Source organism: Rana temporaria, chromosome 4 (genome assembly GCF_905171775.1).
Source record: "Rana temporaria chromosome 4, aRanTem1.1, whole genome shotgun sequence".
Classification (NCBI taxonomy): Eukaryota; Metazoa; Chordata; class Amphibia; order Anura; family Ranidae; genus Rana; species Rana temporaria.
Window position 1 is genome coordinate 35,094,604 of NC_053492.1, and position 23,914 is coordinate 35,118,517.

Below are 23,914 nucleotides of genomic sequence, written 5' to 3' on the forward strand. Positions count from 1 at the left end.
CAGAATTTGCACACTCACCAAAGCTGAACAATGAGGTTCCTATGTGCGTTTTTCAAGAGCATCTGCTATTTAAGATATCTGTAAAGAAATCCAAAAAAGAAAAAAAAAGTCCTTTCCCACCCAGATAACATTTCATCTCATAGCACACGTTGGCATAAATGACAAGAAATGTTGGCAGTGTATCCCAATGTACACAGGAGTAAAAAGAAAATTCTTACAATAATGGTCCCATATTGGAGGAATTCAAGAAGTTTTGTCCCCCCCCCCCCAAAAAAAAAAAAGGCACAAACACAGATATAGGACATTATACAGTAACATTGTTATCAAATCAGACAGTACAGGCAAACTGAACTTCTCTATACACTCCCGGCCACTTTATTAGGTACACCTTGATAGTAGTACCAGGTTGGACCCACTTTTGCCTTCAGAATGGCCTTAATTCTCCATGGTATAGATTCAACAAGGTGTTGGAAACATTCCTCAGAGATTCTGGTCCATAGTGACTCGATATCATCACGCAGTTGGTGCAGATTTTGTTGGCATCCATGATGCAACTCTCCCATTGCACATCCCAAAGGTGCTCTATTGGACCGAGATCTGGTGACTGTGGAGGACATTGGAGTACAGTGACCTCACTGTCATGTTTAAGAAACAAGTGGTGAGATGATTCGGGTTTTGTGACATGGTGCATTATCCTGCTGGAAGGAGCCATCAGAAGATGGGTACACTGTAGTCAAAGGGATGAACATGGTCAGCAACAATACTCAGGTAGGTCGTGGCATGTAAACGATGCACAATTGGTACTAAGGGGCCCAAAGTGTGCCTCCACACCATTACACCACCAGCCTGAACCATTGATACAAGGCAGGATGGATCCATGCTTTCATGTTTACAACAAATTCTGACCCTACTATACGAATTTCGCAGCTGAAACTAGCACTCAGACCAGGCAAAGTTTTTCCATTCTTCTTCCGTCTAATTTTGGTGAGCCTGTGCGAATTGTAGCCCCAGTTTGCTGTTCTTCGATGACACCCGGTGTGGTAGTCTGCTGCTGTAGCTCATCTGCATTCAGAGATGGTATTCTGCATACCTTGATTGTAACGAGTGGTTAAGTTACTGTTCCTTTGCATCATCTCAAACAAGGCTGCCTATTCTCCTGACATAACCCAGGAATTTTCATCCACACGACGCTGCTCACTGGATATTTTCTCTTTTTCAGACCATGCTCTGTAAACTTTTGAGACGGTTGTGCGTGAAAATCCCAGTAGATCAGCAGTTTTTTTAAACACTCAGAGCAGCCCGTCTGGCACTTAAATCCCCTTTCTTTGAACTTCAGCAAGTAGTCTTCGCCACATCTAGATGACTAAATACATTGAGTTGCTGCCATGTGATTGGCTTATTAGCAATTTGTTACCTAGTAACTGAGCAGGTGTACCTAAAACTGACCGGACCAATTTAGTAAAAGGAAAAACATTTATATGATCAGTTATGCCAAAATGGCAACTCCAAGTATAAACAAAATACCATACCAATTACATTGTGACCATCAACAGGAGATCAGTTTGCTGTCTGGGTAACGGTTAAAGAATTGACATGAACCATTCTGTATACCCAAATATACGGAGACTGTCCATGTTTCAGAAGTCTTCTGCAGGGGTGCTGAGATGTTCTTGGATAATCCATCTTATGACTGGCAAAGATCTGTTGAAATCAATTCAGATCATCCAACTCCTCCCAAAAGGACAATTCATTCAAACATGGCCACTCTATAAAAGCATCTGCCATTATACTTGCAGTCCCTTTGTGGTCAGTCCTTCAGTTATATTTTTTACTGCAACTAAAATATTTAAGAATGCAATCTGAAAAACAGAGAAAAAAGAGATACCTGGAAACTCAGCTGAAACACAAACCAGTTCCTGAACGGTCTATCTGAAACTTCTACTAGTGAAGACATCCAAAATGAAAACTCTCTTCCCTCCCAAAAGTACTTTCACTTGCCAAGGTATTAGGATTAATGTTTATGCAAGAGAACATAAAATGGGTGCATTTCATGAAATTAAAAATTTTTTGAAGGGGCTCCAGGAATGTTTTTTAATCTGAAAAAAAAATGTAAGGTAGAAAACACTGGCACAAAGAGGACATACCAAGATCATCAGTTCACATAACATAGGCAAGCTAAACGGCTATAAACAGCAGGACCAAGAAAGAAAAAAAATCTACCTGATCAGTTGTAAAAGACGATTCATATGCCAATATGGCAATTACACTTTCTTCATCAACTACATGGTAGCATTACAGAAATATGGCGACTGAACGTCAATAAGCCCTCTGCAGAGGTGCTGAGAATTTTACAGATAATCCATCTTACAATTGGCAAGGATCAGTTGAAATCAATCCAGAAAAACATCCCAAAAATGTTTACAACACATTAAACAGGGCTATTCCATAATGCATACACTGTTGTACTTGCGCCATGTGGGCGGTCACTTCCTCATAAAGTTGCTACCATCGCAGTTCAAATACTTCCCAAGGCATTCTGAAAAACACTGAGGAAATGGGCACAGAATACCTGACAACTCACCAAAATTGAACAAAACGTCATCTAATAAAGGCACCTGTGAGGAAATCCAAAGAGAAGACTGTCCTTTCCCACCCAGGAAACATTACATTTGTCATCATTTGTCAAAGTATTAAATGCTCATCCAAGAGAAAATATAGGTATGTTGCAGGGGTTAAAAACGTTAAAATGCTGGATATACCGGGAGGGCTTGAAATATGTTTTTAAAGTCTGAAAAATAAGATGCAACAAGGCATAGACACAAACAGGACGTGCAAAAATAATTTTGAAAACATAGGCAAACTGATTGTCTATTAACAGCATGGCTTATGTAAAGACAGGACAGGTTAGAAAAGTAAAACATCTACCCAATTTAAAAAAAACTTCAGACTTCTCTATATATTATTAATATAGTATTGTACATTCTTCATTTCTAATGTCATGCTTTCAAACACATTCTGAAAAAAACACTGGCGGAAAAGTGGACAATACCTGGCAACTCAAAGCTGAAGAACTAAAACTTTCCAACGTGTTTTTCAGGAGCATCTGCTTGTAGAGATTTGAAGAAAAAAAAAAAAAAAAAAAAAAAAAAGAAAGACTGTCCTTTCCCACGCAAAACTCATTTGACATCACAAGTTTGGTAAACGTTGCAGTATATCCCAATGTACGAGGAAAATAAATAAATAACAAAAAAGTGGACAAATCGAGAGGGTGTGAAGACATACTCCAACACCTACAAAAGAAGAAAGGTGGGGAAAAAGGCAGACACAGAAATGGGACATATCAAATCAGACAAACTAAACTTTGTATACATCATGGATAAAACCTAATGAAAAAAGCAGGAACAATTTACCAAGAAAAAAAACAACATTTATCTCATCAGTCGCACTAAACTACATATTGATATGCTAAAATGGCAATTATACACAAAGCAAGTTCTCATTATATGCTATAATTACAGACATATGGAGACTGTCCGAGCCTCAGAAGTCTTCTGCAGGAGTGCTGAGATTGTCACGGACAATCCGGTCTTATGATCAAGAATCTGTTGAAATCAATACATCCCCGAAACTCCCAAATAACAATTAAAAAAAGCCATGCCATCGAGCATCCGACGTATTTGCAGCCTGTGTTGCCATGTCTTCATCCCACAGTTTTACTTTTTTCACTATGCAATCTGAAAAGAACCGAGAAAAAAGGGGGGGGGGGAAGAGTACCTGGAAACTCACTGCACCAGAACAAACCAGTTCCCAAGTGGTCTATCCGAAACTTTTACTAGTGAAGACATCTAAACAATTCAAAAACATTGTTTTCCTCCAAAATATTAATTTGCTATCACTTTACCAAGGTAATGTTTATCTCAGGGAATATATAGCTACATTACAGGAGATAAAATCTTGATAGTGGTGGACATCTGGAAGGGGCTCCAGGAATGTATCTAAAATCTGAAAAATAAGTAGGGTGGAAAAAATGCAGACACAAATAGGAAATCCTAAGATAGGCATTAACTTCAGACAATATAGGCAAACGTAAATGTTATAAGCACCATAAATAAAGCATCAAGAAAGGTTTACTAAACTACATATTGATATGATAAAAAGGCAACTATAATTATATACAAATGTACCTCCTCCTCAATTACACTATGGCCATAACAGGTGATCTCTTTGCCATCGGGGTAGCTTTATATGAAAGAACTGTTGGCACTAACCATGCAAATTCTCCTAGCACCAGAAGTCTTCTGCAGGGGGACTGCGATTTTCACAGAAAAACCATTTTATGATCAGCAAGAATCTGTTAAAAATCAATTCAGAAAAAAAATGTCCCCAACTCTCCAAAACGACAAATCATTCAGGGCCATTCCATAAACCATCTGCTGTGGTGCATGCAGTCTGTTGTCAGCTTTATTTTACCACTGTTACAAAACTTCATCAGGCAATCTGAAAAAACACGGAGAAAGATTGGGATAGAATACCTGGAAACTCGCTGCAACTGAACAAAGCGGTTCCCAAATATTGGTCCATCTAAAACTTCTACTAGTGAAGGCATCTGTCTGTTCCCTCTTGGAGGTACTCTAATTTGTCATCAGTTATCAAGGGAAACAATATAAAGTTGCATTACAGCAGAACTCTGTAAAAATGTTTATAATTTGGACATGCAGAGGCAGCACCCGGAATGTTTCCAAGTCTGAAAAAAAGTAAGGTGGGGGGGGGGGGGAGGCAGACAAAAATAGAACATCCTACTATCACCATTACAATATTGGCAAAATGAACAGTAAATAGCATGGGCTAAAGTAATATATATATAAAAAGGTAGGACCATGGTAAAAGTTAAAACATCCATCTAATTTATTGAAAATAAAAAAATGAAGCATATGTTGCGCACAACGAGATTACACAAAATTTTGATAGTGGTGGACATACAAATGCATAGACACAAATAGGACATCCTAAGATTGTCATCACTTCAGACAATATGGGCAAAATGAAACTGCTATAAGCACCATGAAGAATCAAGAAGGTTGTACTAAAACTACATACAGACATGCTAAAAAGACAACTATAATTATATATAAAGTGTATCCTCAATTACATTTTGGCCATAACAGGTGATCACTATTCTATGGGGGGGTAGCTTTACAAGAAAGAATTTTTGGCACCAACCATGCAAAATATGGAAACTGTCCTTGCATCAGAAATCTTCTGCAAAGGAACCGAGATTCACAGAAGATCCTTCTTGCGATCAGCAAGAATCTGTTGAAATCAATGCAGAAAAAAAATCCCAACTCCCAAATGACAAATCATTTCAGAGCCATTCCATAAACCATCTGCTGTTGCACTTGCAATCTTTGTGTTGTTATATTTTACCGTTGTTAGAATAATTCACAAAGCAATCTGGAAAACACTGAGAAAAAGGGGATAGAATACCTGAAAACTCACTGCAACTGAAGAACAAATCAGTTCCCAAATGTTGGTCCATCTGAAACTTTTACTAGTTAAGGCATCTGCGAAGAAATTGAAAAAAAAAAACCCAGACCTTCTTTTCCCTCCTGAAAGTACTCATTTGCCATCACTTATCAAGGTATCATATTTATCCAGGGAAACAATATAAAAAGGTGCATTACAGCAGGATGCGGTAAAGTTTTATAATATGCACATATGAAAGGGGCTTCAGGAATGTTTTCAAGTCTGAAAAATAAGTAAGGTGGAAAAAAAGCATAGACACAAATGGGACATCTGAAGCTCATCTTCACTTCAGACAATATAGGCAAAATTAACTGCTATAAATATAGCATGGCTAAAGTATTATAAAAATGCAGGACCATGGTTAAAAAGTAAAACATTTTCCAGATTTATTGAAAAATTTTACACAGAAACTTCCCAGTATAGCATTTGTTATTGTACATGTGCTCTACATATGCTTCATTTCTCATCTCATGTTTTAAAACACATTGTGAAGAACACTGGAGAAAAGAGGGAGACAAAATACCTGGCAACTCAAAGCTGAAGAACAGAAAATGTCCCAGTGTTTTTGAGGTACATTTGCTCATAGAGCTATCTGTAAAGCAATGTCAAATAAAGAACACCCAAAACTAATTTCATTTGCCATCAAGTCTGAGAAATACTTCAACATTTCCTAATGTACAAGAGCAAAACAGAAAATCCTTACAATAATGGACATATATTGAGAGGGCCTGAAGACATTCGCTAACACCCACAAATGAAGAAAGATAGGAAAAACAGAACACCATAAAATCAACCAGACAACACAAAGTTGATATTCTCAAAACATAATTAAAAAGGCAAGACATTTTGTAAGAAAAAAAAAAAAAAAACATCCATGTAATCCGTAGTACTAAATTACATATTGATATTCTAAAATGGCAATTATATACAAAGTAGGTTCTCATCAATTACATACTGGAATTAAAGAAATATGGAGATGGTCTAAGCCTCAGAAGTCTTTTGCAGGGGTGATGAGATTTTCACAGATCATCCATTTTACGATCGTCAAGAATCTTTTGAAATCAATCCAGAGAATTACCCCAACTCTCAAATGACAATCTATTCAATATGGCCATTCCATAAAACATCAGCCGTCGTACTTGCGGTTTTGTGTGTTGTCAGTTTTTCTATTTTTCTAAAAAAACACAGTATATTCTGAAAAACACAGAAAAAAAACAAAAAAAAAGTATAGAATACCTCGAAACTCACTGCAACAGAACAAATTGGTTCCCAAATGTTGGTCTATTTGAAACCTCTACCAGCGAAGACATCTGAAAAAATAAAAGCAGACTGTCTTTTTCCCTCCAAAAAGAACTTGCATTTCCTATCACTTGTCGAGGTAATATTTACACAGGGAAATTTAGGGCGCATTACAGCAGATAATGTGTATAATGTGAACATACGGAAGGGACTCCAGGAAGGTTTCCAAGTCTGAAAAAAGGTGAAAAAAAAATGCATAGACAAAAATAGAAAATGCTAAGTCGCCATCACTTCTGACAATATAGGCAAACTGAACTGCTATAAAACAGTATGACAAACATCTGGAAAAAGTAGAACTAATCCAAATAAAAAAATAAAAAATGAATAAATCTACCTGATCAGTTCTTCTTATAGCTTTAGTACTTTACGTGTGCTTGGTTTTTCATCTCCAGCTTTCCAGCGCATTCTGAAAAACACTGAGAAAAAAAGTGTACCAGAACACATGTACACTTACCAAAGCAGAACTAAATGGTTCTGATGTGGGGTTTTTTTTTTTTTGGAACATCTGCAATTTAAGAGATCTGTAAAAGAAAAAACTGTCCTTTCCCACCCAGATCATCATTTCATCTATCACACATTGGGGAAATATTGATGGATCAATGTTTGCAGGAGTAAAAAGAAAAAAAATCTTACACAATATTGGAATATTGAGGGGTGAGTCAAGTTTGATTGCCTATTTAAAAAAAAATGTAAACTAAACACTAAAATAGGACCATTATAGTCATAGTTATGAAATCAAACAATACAGGGAAACTTAATTCATCTATACACATCATGGCTAACACAAAGAAAGGGCATGGCTAATTTAAAAAAAGGAAAAACATCCATTGGTTTATTCATTCTAAACTATAGATTGATATAGTTACTATTTAACCATTTTTAACCCTCATCAATTACCATTATAGAGCCATTACAGAAATCTGATGACTTAACCTCAAGTCTTTAGCAGGGGTGCTGAGGTTTTTTTGTTTACAATTTTACAATCAAGAATCTGTTTAAATCAATTCAGAAAAGCATCCCAACAACCACTCATTAAACAGGGTTAGTCCCATAAACCATCTGTTGTGCTTAACGCCTCATGTCATTGATTATGTCTCAAATACTTCACAAGGCATTCTGAAAAATACTGAGTAAGACAAGAAAAAACAAAAAAGGGACAGAATACCTGGAAACTCACTCAAACAAATCAGGAGTCCCAACTTGTCATCCAGCAACTTCCACTAGTAGACATCTGTAAAGAAATCCAAAAAGCAGACCATCCTTTCCCCACCCAGAAATCAATTTCACTTGCCAATACATTAACAATGCTTATCCAAGAGAATATACAGATATGTTGCTGGCGAGCAAACATTTTACGATAGTGGTGGATATACCGGAGGGGGGTTTCAATGTGTTTCTAAACTCTGAAATAGAAGTAAGGCATAAAAACGAAATATGACATCCAAAGACTGTCTATATTGTCAGAAGTGATGATAAACTAAACTGCTATAAACAGCACGTTTAAAAGCATAACAAAAAAACAAAACAAAAAAAAACGACAATGTTAGAAAAGTAAAACATTAATTGAAAAAATTGACATAGAACTTCTATATAGCATCTGCCATTGTACTACATATCCGTCATTTCTAATCTCACGTTTGTATTAATTTCCCTTTTGGATTATTAAAATATTCAGAAAATGTGGACAATACATGGCAACTCACCGAAGAAACTTCACAGTATGAGTTTTTCAGGAATTCCCACTATAGCAGAGGTATCTGAAGAAATACAAAAGACGACCTGTCCTTTTCTACCCAAAATCTAATTTCATGTGCCATTAAAAGTCTAGGAAATGTTGAAGTATATCCCAATGTAGACAAAAGCGAAAAGAAAATCCTTAAAATACTCCAAAACCAAGACACAGAACTAGGACATATCAAATCATTAAGACAAACAACTTATGTATAGAGCATCATGGATAAAACAAAATGAAAAGGCAAGACTAATTAAAAACATCCATTTGATTAGTCATTCTAAACTACATATTGACATGCTAAAATGGCAACTATAATTCTATATAAAGTAAGTTTATCAATTAAATGTTGGAATTACAGAAACATGGAGACTGTCCGAGCTTCAGAACTCTTCTACAGGGGTGCCGAAATTCATGGATAATTGTCTTCCGATCCTCAAGAATCTGTTGAAAGCAACCAGAAAAATATCCCAAAAACTCCCAAACAATTCTTTCAGCGGGGCCACTCCATAAATCATCTGCCAGTCTGTGTGATGTCAATTCTTCTCAGTTTTTTTTAACTGTAGCTAAAAAAACACTTTACAATGCATTCTGAAAAACACAGAGGGAAAAAAAATGGAATACCTGGAAACTGCAATGCAGCTGAACGTTCACAACTCCCAAATTGTTTCTCTCAATTTTCAAGTAGCGAAGACATCTGTAAAAGAAATTCAAACAAGACTGTCTTTATCCCTCCTGCAGGTTCTCTCATTTGCCATCAACTTGTCGAAATAATTTTTATTAAATCTAAATCAGTGAAAATTTAAGAGGTGGATATGGAGATAGTCCCGAGCCTCAGAAGTCTCCTGCAGGAATGTTGAGAATTTCTTGGACAGTCTTCCGATCAAGTATCTGTTGAAATCAATCCAGAAAATATCCCAAAAACTACCTGGACAAGTTATTAAAAAAATTCATACTTGCAGACTGTTGGCAGGTTTTCATCTCAGTTTTACTGTTTTTACCAACCTGGAAAAAAAACATGAGAAAAAACAAGGGGAACAGAGTACCTGGAAACTCACTGCAACTGAACAAACCAGTTCCCAAATGTTTTTTTTGAAACCTCCACTAGTGAAGACATTGCAAAGAAATTCAAAAACATATTTTCCCTCCATCACTTGTCAAGTTAAAAATCTCAAGGAACAATATAAAAGGTGCATTACGAGATTAGAAAAGATCTTGATTGTGGTGGACATACTGAAGGGCTCCAGGAAGGTTTCTAAAATCTGGAGAAAAAAATGAGGTGGGAAAAAAAAAAAATACGACACAAATCGGACATTTTTAAGATGGTCATTACATCAGACAATAAAGGGTAAATGAAACTGCTATAAGCACCATGAAACATCAAGAAAGGTTAACTACATATTGATTTGCTAAAAAGTAAACTATAATTATATACAAAGTACCTCCTCTTCAATTACACTTTGGTAATAACAGGTGATAACTGCCATCAGGGTAGCTTTATGTGAAAGAATTGTTGGCACCAACCATGCAAACTGTCCTAGCATCAGAAGTCTTCTGCAGGGGGACTGCAATATTCACAGAAAATCCATCTTACGATCAGCAAGAATCTGTTGAAATCAATGCAGAAAATTTCCCAACTCCCAAAATGACAATTCATTCAGGGCCATTCCATAAACCATCTGCTGTTGTACTTGCAATCTTTGTGTTTGTTATATTTTACCGCTGTTACAATACTTCACCAGGCAATCTGAAAAATACTGAGAAAAAGGGGATGGAATACCTGGAAACTCACTGCAAATGTTGGTCCATCTGAACCTTCTACTAGTGAAGGCATCTGAAGAAATTGAAAACCGAAACAGACGATCTTTTCCCTCCTGAAGGTACTCATTTGTCATCACATATAAATGTAATATTTATCCAGGGCAACCATATAAAAAGGTGCATTACAGCAGGATGCTTTAAAGGTTTTTATAATTTGGACATATGGAAGGGGCGATTCAGGAATGTTTTCAAGTCTGAAAAATAAGCAAGGTGGAAAAAAGGCAGACACATACACCAATTGGACATCTGAAGATTAATCTTCACTTCAGACAATGTAGGCAAAATAAACTGCTATAAATGGCAGGACAATGGCAAAAAATAAAAAAGCACTGTAACAAACATCTGGAAATGGCAGAAACAATCCAAAGTGGAGAAGAAAAGAAAAAAAAAAAAATCATCAGTTGCTCTTCCTATAGCCATTGTACTTAACATGTGTGCTCTGTTTATTTTCCTTATAGCTACTGTACTTCACATGTGCTCGGTTTTTCATCTCATGCTTTCCAACGCATTCTAAAAAACAGTGAGAAAAAGTGTACCAGAATACGTGTACAGTTACCAAAGCAGAACAAAAAAGTTTGTGGTTTTCAGGAGTATCTGACATTTAAACGATCTGTAAAAAATCCAAAAGAAAAAAAAACAAAAACTGTTCTTTCCCACCCAGATCATCATTTCATCCATCACATGTTGGAGAAATATTGAAGTACATCACAATGTATACAGGTGTAAAAAGAAAAAAATCTTAGATTATTAATTCCAACAATATTGTATCGCCTATTTGAAAAAAAAAAAAAAAGGCAAACACTAAAATAGGACATTCTAGTCAGTTACGAAATCAAATACAGGGAAGCTGAACTCATCAATACACATGGCCAACAATGAAAAGACAGGCAATTTAGTAAAAAGAAAACATTAATCCGTTTTTTCATACTAAACTATCTATTGATATGTTAAAATGGTAACTATAACACCTCATTACATATAGTGTCATTACAGAAGTCTGGTGACTGAACCGCTTTAGTGTTTAGCAGGGGTGCCAGGATTTTTACAGACAATGCATTTTACAATCAAGAAAAGTTGAAATTAATCTAGAAAAGCATCCTAACAACCTCCAAATGACCATTCATTAAACAGGGCTAGTCCATAAAGCATTTGTTGTGCTTACTCTTGTCTGTGTGGTTAACACCATCTCGAATACTTCACAAGGCATTCTGAATACAGAGGGAAAAAAAAAAAAACCCCCACCAGGGACAGAATACCTACAAACTTACTCAAAATGAACAACAAATCAGGAGTCCAACTTGTCATTCAGGAAGTTCTGCTAGTAAAATAATGTTTTGCCATCACTTGCCAATGCATTAAACAATGCTTATCCAAGAGAATACTGATATGTTGCTGGCGATCAAACATTTTACGATAATGGTGGATATACTGGAGGGGGTTTAAATTAGTTTCTAAATTGAAAAAAAAGATTTGGGTTGGAAGCATAGAAATAAAAATAGGACATCAAAAGACAATATTGGCAAACTAAACTGCTATAAAAAGCACGGTTAAAGCATCAAGAAAAGACAGGGCCATGTTAGAACAGTAAAACATCTACAATTGAAAAAACTACATATAATTCTCTATAACATCTGCCATTGTACTATAGGCTTAATTTCTCATCTCACGTTTGTAGTAATTTACCTTTTGGATTAATAAAGTATTCTGAAAATGTGGACAATGCCTGGTAACTCACGTAACAAGAAAACTTCCCAGTATGAGTTTTTAGGAACAGCTGCTATAGTAGAGATATCTGAAAAACCCAAAAAAACACAACCTGTCTTTCTACCCAAAATCTAAATTTCATTTGCCATCAAAAGTCTAGGAAATGTTTTAGTATCTCAATGTAGACAAAATAAAAATAAAAATCCTTACAAATAATGGACATATAAAAAAGACAGACATTCTAACAACCAACAAAAGATGGGGAGGGAAGAAAAAAAAAGGCAGACACAGAAATAGGACATATCAAATCATTAAAAAAAGACAAACTTAACCTCTGTATAGAGCATCATGGATAAAACAAAAAGGAGGCAAGATCAATTTATTAAAAAACATCTGATTATAGTCATAATAAACTACATATTGATATGCTAAAATGGCAACAATAATTATATATAAAATAAGTTCAATTAAATGCCGGATTTACAGATATATGGAGATTGTCCGAGCCTCAAAACTCTTCTACAGGGGTGCTGGGATTCACAGATAATCTGTCTTTCGATCCTTAAAGAATCTGTTTAAATCAATTCAGAAAAAGATCCCAAAAACTCCCAAACAAATCTTTCATCCGGGCCACTTCATATAGCATCTGCCAGTGTACTTGCACTTTTTTTTTTACTGTTGCTAAAAACACTTCACAATGCATTCTGAAAAACTTCACAGTGCATTCTGAAAACACTGAGGGGAAAAAAATGGAATACCTGGAAACTGCAATGCACCTGAACAAACCAACTCCCAACTGATTTATCTGAATTTTCTAGTAGCGAAGACATCTGTGAAAGAAATTCAAACAAGACTGTCTTTTCCCTCCTGCAGGTGCTTTCTTTTGCCATCAACTTGTCAAGATATTTTTTTTATAAAATCAGTGAAAATATAAGGAGGTGCGTGTCAGAAGATAAAACATTTTATAGATAATGGTGGATCATACGGAAGGGGCTCCAGGAAAGATTCTGAAAATGCAAGGTAGAAAAAAAAAAAAATCCAGACAAAAACCAGATAAACACTTTAGACGACATTGACTGTTATAAACAGCATGGCTGAGGCATTAAGAAAAGCAGGATAAGCTTTGAAAAGAAAAACCATCTACCTGATCAGTCGCAAAAATTACATAGGACTGTTCTACAAAGCATTGATCATTGTACTTGCATGTTACGCGCGTTCCATTCCCTATCTCATGCTTTCCGACGCATTCTGAAAAAGTGGACCAGAATATCTAGCAACTCAAAGAAAAAAAAGTGCCTTTCAGGAAGTACTGCCAGTAGAGATATCTGATGAAATCCAAGACTGGCCCTTTTCCCAAATGTTTTTCCATTTACAATCTCTGGGAAGTGTGGAAGTATATCCCACAAGAAATCCTTACAATAACTGTGGACAGATTGGGAGGGTTTGAAGAGGTTTGTTTGTTTTTTTAACACCTACAAAAAGAGGCAAGATGGGGGAAAAAAAAAAAGAACATGCACAGAATCATCATATTAAATAAACTCAGACAAAAACTGCTCTTCTGTATACATCATGGGTAAAATAAAACTATGCAATTTTAAAAATACATGTAATCCATTGCACTAAACTTCTTAATATGCTAAAGTGGCAAAGTTTTCATTACATGCCATTACAGAAACATTAACTGTCCGAGCCTCAGAAGTCTTCTGCAGGAATATCGAGATTTTCACTATTGGGGTGCTGAGAAAATCCATCTTCCTATTGGGCAGGGAGGGATCTGTTGAAAGCAATCACAAAAAATACCCCAACATTCAAATGACAATCCTTTTAAAAACGGAACCATTCCGTAAAGCATCTGCCATTGTACTTGCAGTCTTCTGCGTGCTGTCAGTTCTTCATCTCACTTGTTTATCTATTGCAGTTGGTGTTATTCAGAATGCATTGTGAAAAATATTGAGAAAAGGGGGGACAGCATACCGGGAAACAACAATGTAATAAAACAAACCAGCTGCCAAATGGGTAATCTGAAACGTCCAATAATGAAGACATCCAAAGAAATAAGGTCATGAAGGTACTTTCAGCTGCCATCACTTGTCAAGGCAATAAGGTTTATAGCAGTGATCTTAAAGGTGCATTTCAGGAGATAAAATGGCAAATATCCTGAAGGGGGCTCCAGGAATGATACCGAAGTCTAAAAATGGAGAGAAAAAAAAATGCAAAAGCGGACATCCTAAAGATCAATATCGCTTCAGGCAATATAGGCAAAAATGAACTGCTATAAACAGCAAGGCTGAAGGATTAAAGGACAAAAAAACATCTACCTGCTCAGTTGTAAATCAAAACTACATAGGACTTCTCGCTAACGCATCTTCATTCCATCTCATGCTTTCCATTACATCCTGAAATATACTAAAAAACAAAAAAAAAACAAAAGACCAGGATATCTAGCAACTCACCAAACCCAAAGAACAAAAAAGTTCTCAAAGCGATCTTTCAGGAACATTTGCTGGTAGAAAGATCTGAAGGGGGGGGGGGGCATCTTTACAATGATGGGCATACTGAAGGTGCTTTGTGAAGGTTTCCAATGTCTATAAACATAGAAAAATAGGAACAAGGCCCCTGCATGGAGGGGAAACAAATACATTTCACATTCAAAGATTATATTGGGACTCTTCAAGCTTCTTAAGGGGTTATGAGATTTTCATGTATAGGCCATCTTGTATTGCCATGTAGTGTTGAGAGCAATCAATAAAAATATTCTAACAGCCCCCAAAATGACAACTCATTTAATACTCCATAAACCATCTGTCATTGTACTTGTATGTTGTATATTCCTCATCTCAGTTGAGCTTCATTGCAGTTCAAAAGCTTCTAAAAGCATTCTGAAAAACACGGAGAAAAAGTAGAGAATACCTGGCAGCTTGAAAGGAAAGTGAAGGTCAAACCAATTTCTAACTAGACTTCCAGGAAACTCCTAGTGAAGACATCCAAAATGCATACTGTCCTTTTGACATCCAGAGATCATTTGCCATCACATGTCAAGGTAAAATTTATCCAAGGGAACTTTATTAAGATGATATATTGCAGGAGATGTTTATGATAAAGGGAGGACACACTGGAAGGCCCCAAGAATGTTTCAAATGTCTGAATAAAGATGCAAGGTGAAAAAAAAAAAAAAAAAGGGCACAAATAGGGTAGACGGAAATCACCACCACTTCAGACAATATAGACCGATTAAGTGCAAATTTTCTTCAATAGAAACATGCAATTGAATAAATCTACAATGTATAAAAATGTAGCCAACAGTGATCAATAGCAAAATGCTCAGTGCAAAAAAACTCCTCACTCAGTATTAAGATCATAAAGAAGCAAATACAAAAAAAAAGTCCATAAAGTGCTCAGCAAACACAATGCAGACCCATATAAGGCAATTTCTTTAATCATGCTTCACCATCCACGCAAACTGTGTGCCAAGCCTCCGACCTCAACCCTACGGGTCTAGTCACACCAACGATTAAAAATGTATAAAAACTCACATGAGCGGTGACGCAATGCATAGGGAGAAGCCGGGTGAACGTCGCTTCCGGTTGCAGCCGGAAGTATCCGTTATACGAGGAAGCCGTTTGACTTGTTGGTACATGCAAGATACATAGGGGATTCTCTATAAAGCATCTGCCATTGCACTTCTGCTTATTATGTGTGCTCCACTTGTAATTGATTGCTGCCGGACGCATTCTGAAAAAAAAATTAAAAAAGGGGACCAAAATGCCTGGCAACAGTGCGTTGACCCAAGCTAAAGAACAAGCAAGTTTCCAATGTGTCTTTCAGGAATTTCTGCTAGTGTAGATAAACATCTGAAATCTTTCCCACCCAAAAATAAAATGTATATCCCAAACGTACATTTTAGAGTAGAGAAAAAAACTCTAAAATATGGACATAAAGCTTTAAGGAGTTTTTGAACACCGAAAAAAGTAGGAGGATGGGGGGGCAGGAACAAGCACAGGAATATCATATCAGACAGTTCAGGCAAACTGAACTTCTTTATCTTTGATAAAATGAAAAACGGCAAGACCTATAAAAAAGGTTAGAAAGAAAAAAAAAAAAAAAAACATCTGACCAGGCCTGCATATGGATTTGATAAAATTATATATGATCAAAGTAGCTCCTATGCAATTACACGGTGGCCCTCACAGGTAATCCCTATGCGATCCTTGTAGCTGGAAATAATGAATTGTTGACATTAGCCATACAAATATATTTTTGTAATGCTTTGGCCAAACCTATATATAGTACAAGATGACTTTCCAAGCTTCAGAAGTCTTCTGCAGAGGTGGCAAGATTGTCACAATATATCCATCCATCGGCCAAGATCTGTTGAAGCAATTCAGAAAGATATCCCATCCACCCACCATATGACCATTCAAAAACACAGCATCTACCATTGTATTTGGATCCCATGTGTCTTCCATTAATCTCCTCAAGTGCTCCCCAATGAATTCTAAAGGCGCAGATACAAAGGGGGACAGGATAATTTCAAACTCACCAAAAAAGGAGTCCCCCAACTTGTCTCAGAAAAAAGTGCATATTAAAAGACATCTGCAAAATAAATTCAAAAGTAAACTATCCTTTCCCACCCAAAAAATATTTGATTTCCCCACCTCTTGTCAAGACAATGCTAATGGTTATCCCAGTGAGTAAAAGGGTGCATTGGAAAATATGAAATAGTGGTGGATAATATTCTGAAATGACTTCCAAGCATGGTTCTAAAGTCTGAAAGATAAATAAGGTTGGGAAAAAAAACAAAAAAAACTGGACAGAAACTGAGCATCAAGATAAAAAATAAATAAATATTTGGGAAAACAAACATGGGTAGTAAAAAATAAATAAAAATCAGCCATTTGATCACTTGTACAAAGCCACAAAATGAGATGCTGGAATAGGAATTTAAAAGAAATTACCTCCTGATCAACTACAATGTAGACATCCACAGATCATTATAATGGTATTTGGTCAGCTGTATGTGAATGACGAATTGTTGACACTAACCATGCATATATACTGTATATCTTCTGTGGGTCTTACAAAAGAGTGGAGACTGCAAGCTTCACAAGTCTTCTGCAGGGGTGATGTGCTTTTCCGATAACCCATCTTGCTATCAGCCATTAACTATAAAAATCCATACAAAGAAAAAAAAAAAACTGCTGTTGTGCTCCATTTTTCACCTCATGTTTCCCAGCACACGATGAAAAACATTGAGATAAATTGGAATCAGAATACCTAAGCTGAAGAACAAGAGATGTTTGACTTATCTTTCAGGAACTTTTGCTAGTTGCGATATCTTCAAGTAATCCAGAAAACAAGTCTGCTTTTCCCACCCAAAATGTATTAATTTGCCACCACAAGTCAAGGAAATTGTGACTAACCCATCATACAGAAGAGAAAATAGAATCCTGATAATGGACATACTGGAAGGGCACCAGGAAGGTTTCTAAGGTCTAAAAAAAAAAAAAAAAAAAAAACAGGGAAAAGGAGACAGAACATCCAAAATACATGGGAACTGTCCAAGCTTCAAAATGCTTCTGCAGAGGTACCGAGATTCTCCATGGATAAGCCATCTTGATAGTGGCTAGGTACTGTTGAGAAATAAGAACATTCCAAAAACAGCCCCCAAATTATTCACGCATTTATGTCTTGTCCATTGCTCATCTCACAGTTGTGTTTCACTGTGGCTGAGATGTTTCCCTATGCATTCTGAAAACCACAAACCGGGCCAGAATTTCTTGCAGCTCCCCAAAATTGCTGGAAAAACATCTCTGAAAGACATCCAAACAGTAGATGTAGTACATGAGTAGCACTTCCCCACCTAGAAATAATTTCAGTTGTTAAGGAAATAATTTTTTATACCAGTGACCAAAATGGTGCACTACTAGGAGATAAAAATAAGGCCAGACACCGAAGGGGCTTCAAAAACGTCCCTTAGGTCTGGAAAATGGAAAGATACATACAAAAGATAATTAGCACCGCCAAAAGATCATCGTCACACTAGACAATATAGGTAATCTCAACTAACCGAAAAAGTATGGTAAAATAATGAAGATTTAAAATAAAAAATTAAAATAAACTGATTATAGAATCAAATACAGATCACATCTAATTCTAAGCAAAGCACCATCATTCATGAAATGGTCTCCAAATGTCACTGCGTCTTTATGGTAGCTGTAGAATAACCTAAAGATACAATAGAAACGTACTGTAGTTTCCTTTGACAGCATAGAACTACAGAGTTTACCGGCTTCAAGTCTTTTGCAGGGACTTGAGTTTGCATGAATAATCCATCTGCCTGAAGCGGTTAGGAGTTATTAGGAAATGTTATGGCTGAACCTCAACAACCGTATTTAAAAAACATCTGTGCCATGTGCCAGTGTATTAGCGTGTGGTCCATTCATCACCAATATATAATTTTTATTAAACAAAAATTTAGAGGTAGACAATGCAGACTAGATGCAAGCTTTCCTACACCCACCAACATTCTTTTTATTTGCAATGACTTGTCAAAGGGTTTAACCATCTCAATGTACACATAGAAGTATATTGAAGGAAATCTTTTAATGAGTTAATGAAGGCTCATTTTACAATGAAATAGTTTTAATGCAAGGTTTTTCTAAGGAAATTTGTTAATACCACACTTTTATATCTCGAGGTTTCGGGTTTTTGTAGTTCCACTTACATTTTTCAGATGGACGAATTCTTGTATAGTTTGACACAGGTGGATGAGTTCTTGTCGTTTATAACAGTATTGCAGGTTTCTAAAACACATGAAATAAACCCCCTAACAGTCATGTGTGACACAACTGGCTGAAAGCCATCTGCTGTGGTGTAAATCATTGATGTAATTTAGTAATAACACAGGTTTTCAATCTCTTTTGAACTATATTAGACTACCATCTCAAAACCACTGAACATCCTCTGCTCTTCCAATCAGAAGCATAGCAAAGGTTTTAGAACATTTATGATTGTCATTTTGAGCAATATCTTTGGATAAAAGCACCCTCGTAGCAGTCATGCTGTAATAAAGCACAACATGCCCCTCTTTGCATTAACAAATGCTCCCCCCCCCCCCCAAACAGATCAAGTGTTCTCATCTGGTAAAAAGAACATTCACCTTTTTGTGAGCGAATAATTTTTACAGCCAATTGGCCAATGAAGTGCTGCATCCTTTAGGCGTTGTTGCAGACTGCTGTCTGGAGTGTGCTACGTTTTAAGGTATGGTCGTTTTGTACCTGATCCAATCACGCACTAACTTTTATGCATGGTTTCGTGTCATATTTCACAGTGGTTAAAAACATAATCAAAAACTTGTGATTTCAGAACACAGCACCATATTCATCAATACAACCTTACATGGGTTGTCTGACTAAATCAGACCTGCTCTCATCCTTGTGCAGTCCCAGTAGAGCAGAGCTCAGCCTGTGCAGGAGACGGCAGCTCAAGGAGTGAATTAGTTGTGCCGCTGCAAAGAAGGAAAGAGCAGAGCAAGAAAAAAAAAAAAAAGTCTTCTCTGCTGCCAAGCAGGGCTATGTGAAGGAAGTTAAGTTTTAAGGACTGGACAATCCAACACAATCCAGTACCATGCAAAAGAGCCTTCCAACACATACATGCTTTTTTTTTTTTGTGAAATTCAGCCTTTTTTTTAGTCAGTTATTTTACAAACTAAGCATCCGGTTTGATGAGCATATCCATATTTATAGACATTTGTACCCAATTTTCATTTCAGAAATATTTCATGGTTTTTGTAGACAAAATAAAATAAAAATTAAGGTTTCACACAAAATGAGACCCTTTGTCTTGTGTATAAATTTACAAAGTGATATAATTTTTCCTCAATGAACACAATTTTAGACAGCCTTCCCTTCTAGTGTTTTCATAAATTTGCACAAAAGAGCAAAGATGGGACTTCCCACTTACTATCACGAGATCTCTCATATGCATGCTGTACATTGGGGTTACCTTATTACAACTCTAACCCATGTCTCTTTCTTCCAAGATTCACACGCTGTGTGAAGCCTAAATGATCTGCCCTTACTCAAGATGGCCACAGCCAGAAATACTGGGGGGGCCCCAATATGATATCTCAACAAAATAGAGAGAAAACATGGACGGAGGGGGAAAATAACTGTCTATTAAAAATGAATATTTTGCAGTGCTCAGATGATGTGCAATTCCACTTTAGGTAGAGTACTGCCCAAGTGCATATGCCACAGGAAACCGGCTTATGGTGCCAGAAACTTTAGCCACATGCTGACATGGAATCTAACCTATACACTCATTAGCCTATTCAGGGATAAACAAGAAGCCAGTTTATAGTCAAGATTCTTGAATGTTTAGCCACATACTAATCTGTACATTGACAGGTTAGCACTTCCTCCGCTGAGCCTGCATCATTTTCTCTTACTATGGACAGTTGTAGCAGCAGGAAAGGCTCTAGCACTATAACCCGCTACAATGTATCCATGCACTTTGCACCCACATCCCTCCATACAGCATAATAAGTAATCTGGCATACAGAAGTGGTTATATAGTGTAATCTGGCTTTGATGGGGGTTTCCTCCTACTTTGGAAGTACTTACATACATTGGACTTTTCATGAACAAACTGGAAATCTTGTTTGCCATGTTTGAGACAGCTTTTCCACCTCAAGCAACCCAGCAGGGAGGCTACTTAGAAGTATCATCACTTTGGGTAAACTGAAATGTAAAGAGTAGACTGACTAAGCATTAGGCTGAACTGCCTAGTTACATTGCTTGCAACAGTAGGCACTACAGTAGAAAATCCCAAAACATGCATTAAAAAAAGTTCCCATCAAAATGGTGTCCACAACAAACGCAAATTCTATTTTACTTGGTTTTAGAAAAGTTGCAGTCTAGGAATGATTGGGGGCATAGGTTTCATTTTGTGACAACAATAGAAGTAGATGATTACATGGGAGGTATAGGCATAATCAGCCTCCATGACCATGCACTCCCCTCACCGGTGTCAGCTTTGCCCAGTAACATGGAGAAAGGATGTCTGGAATTACATCCCCAATTAGTAAAGTGTTACCATAGTCGTTTGTAGCACTTATCCTTAATGGCTGCAAGATTAAGTGCCCAACATGTGCTGGTGGCTGGACTGTGCTTACTTGACAGAACACATCAGTTTGTCAAAAAGCCAAGTATATTAATTAGGTCAATACTTTCGTGTTTACATGCAGTTTAGAAACCATTAGAGTACTTACTGATTCTGAATTTACACCACACCTTGTTGTTTTCTTTATAGTCCTGTAGCACCATATTAATTTACTGGATTTTCACTTTGAAATGCTCTAAATACCCTTTTTCTTGGCAGGAAAGCGTTCCTCCCACAAACTTAGCATTGCTGAGGAATGGGGGTCCAACCGGGTCAGTTGATAGGCACAGGCCAGTTGGCACAGCTCAGTACATACTGGATGGCGCAGTTTATTTTGGACACTGCAAACATGAAAATAGAGGTGACAATGAAAGTGGACACTTAGCAGTGTCTGAATTTGTGCAATAAACCAAAAAATACTAGAAGTTTGTATGTTTGTGTTGCCTTGAGCGTAATTGAGCATTTTTTTTTAGTGGTGTCAGTGTTGATTTACCTGTTAATCTTGCCAGTTTCAGGCGACACCACTATCCCAGCAGCCCCCAATACTGCAGGAGCGTCATCGCCTCTTATGGGCAGGAAGTGGTGATCCATCCAGTGACGCTCTGTTGGTTTCCTGACAGCTGATCTGATCAAACTGCCAAGACTGGGCCCATCTTGCTTCAGTAAGGTCAGCGAAATCCTCAAGCAGCTTCTCCCCTCACGCAACCCCAGAGGGCAGGGATGGGATTACTAATAGCAAGTAAAAAGGTATTTTTATTTTTCATTACAAAACCAGAAGAGTATTTGTGTTACCTACCCAAACTAAAACTCATTTTTACACGCCAAGTGTTTCCCCCCCCACCATCTTACAGTGTCTGGTCATGAACTACTACATCAGGATCATAAGTACAAGATCCACAACAAAGTTAAAGGATCATCCAGATACATTGTATATATTACGAATATGTTGTATTGCCTTTGAGGCAGTGTGATTTGATTTACTGAATCATTTAATTGACTCAGGGGTGAAGAATTGATTCTGTTCAGAATATTACAACCAACACCAATTATACCACAAGCTCAGTGAGTTTGCTTTGAATGCTCCAGAGGATGAAAGACCCAAGATATAAAGTATTTACACAAATTACCTCAACTGTTTGCAGACATTCTTTGAGACAGTTATGTTCGTTACTCGTACACAACTTGATACCTGGATTCTTCAGCCTGTTCTAGATCGCCTGTGCTTTGGAGAGCAGAGGAACGCATTGACTTAGCCTAAATTGTTGTCGCTCAGGGGGCGATTGAAATCCTGCCAAGACCACACAGTGTACCACAGCAGGCAGATTTTTTCTAGAGTAGCAAAAATGAAAGCAGTTTTTAATATTTGTATGGAAAAAAACATAAAACTCCCCCTATAGATGCCAGTCTTGGAGGCATTACTCAGGTTCTTAAGCTGAGCAGTGCCCCCGATATGCATAAAAACCTTGCAGAACAGAATAGCAGCAAGTTTTTGTACAAAATGGCATGCTTTTGATTTGAATAAGCACACTTTTGTATGTACATGCAGTAAATCATGTGCATGATCCATTCCCCTGGCCATACCTTTACAACTACCTAAAGCCGAGCCATACCATTTCTGCGATGTAATAGTTCTTTCCTATGTGAAAAGCTGTCGCCTGGGCAGAACGGCCACAGTTGGGGCAAGACTCCGCTTTTAGGACCAAGTAGAGAACGGGAAAGGGGAGGAGGAGGAAAAAAACGAAAAGGCATGAATTTTGTCTGCAGGCTGGTTATACGTAAACAAAAAGGCCACAATGTTAGAGCAATCCTGTTTTTACATATAAAACCCAATGTTTTGGGGACTTAAATGGGAGCAACTACAGGGGACTTGCTTAAGGCAATTTTTGATAGGGTGGAGAAACATTAGAAGTAAAAAAACGTATGTTTTCTGTTTGGCACTGCTTAAAGGATTCTGTCCCTTCCTGTTCTGGGAAGTTGAACACAATAGGGCCCCAAACACTAAAAAGTACACCCCCTCCCCAATTAAACATTATCAGTTTTTCACTTTTGTGAAAAGGTGGTCGGTCCACTGAAATAGGAAAAATAAAAAAAAATGCATGGTAGTGAATTTTTAACAGGGGCTCCAAGCCCACCAGTAAGCAAAAAAAAAAAAGTAGACCCTTTAAACTCACTTCACATTTACTTATTTTGATGAAAGTGGCCCACTATGATTTGATGTAAAAGTTCAGCAATACTTATAACTGATGGTGTGGTTGTTGGTGTCCATTGAACATGCAGACTTGTGGTTGACGTTTTAGTACTCATCTGCCAGAGAAGCTGATAATACCCTTGTTTTCTTCTCCTTGAGACTGAGTAACCTGCCCTACAAAATGAAACCAGAAGTTTTCACAAGTAAACATCCTCACTCAGAGGAAATATAATATTCGGAGGAAAGTCTGTCCACAAAAGCATGGTTCGATGTTTTGAGAAGATTATAGTAAATTAAACCAATACTTTATTTAACATAACCTTTGCAGAATAAAGTGTTCTGGAACAATGTCAGACATTGAAGTGGGCCGGACAAAACTGCAAACGCCTCTGAGCACATTACCTTTAACAAAGATGTTTAAACAAGACATTCATCTGTAAAAACTTTAATTCAGAAAAATGTATTTGTACAATCATACAACATAG

General features: G+C 37.0%; 1 long non-coding RNA gene across 1 annotated transcript; it reads right to left on the reverse strand.

Annotated features, from left to right (window-relative positions):
* Window positions 1-5,412: 5,412 nt before the first annotated feature.
* LOC120936113 lies at window positions 5,413-23,391 on the reverse strand. Its single transcript, XR_005748590.1, has 2 exons — window positions 21,735-23,391; window positions 5,413-21,582 (listed from the first exon to the last, which is right to left on the reverse strand). It is a non-coding gene; the product is annotated as an uncharacterized LOC120936113 (long non-coding RNA).
* Window positions 23,392-23,914: the final 523 nt, after the last annotated feature.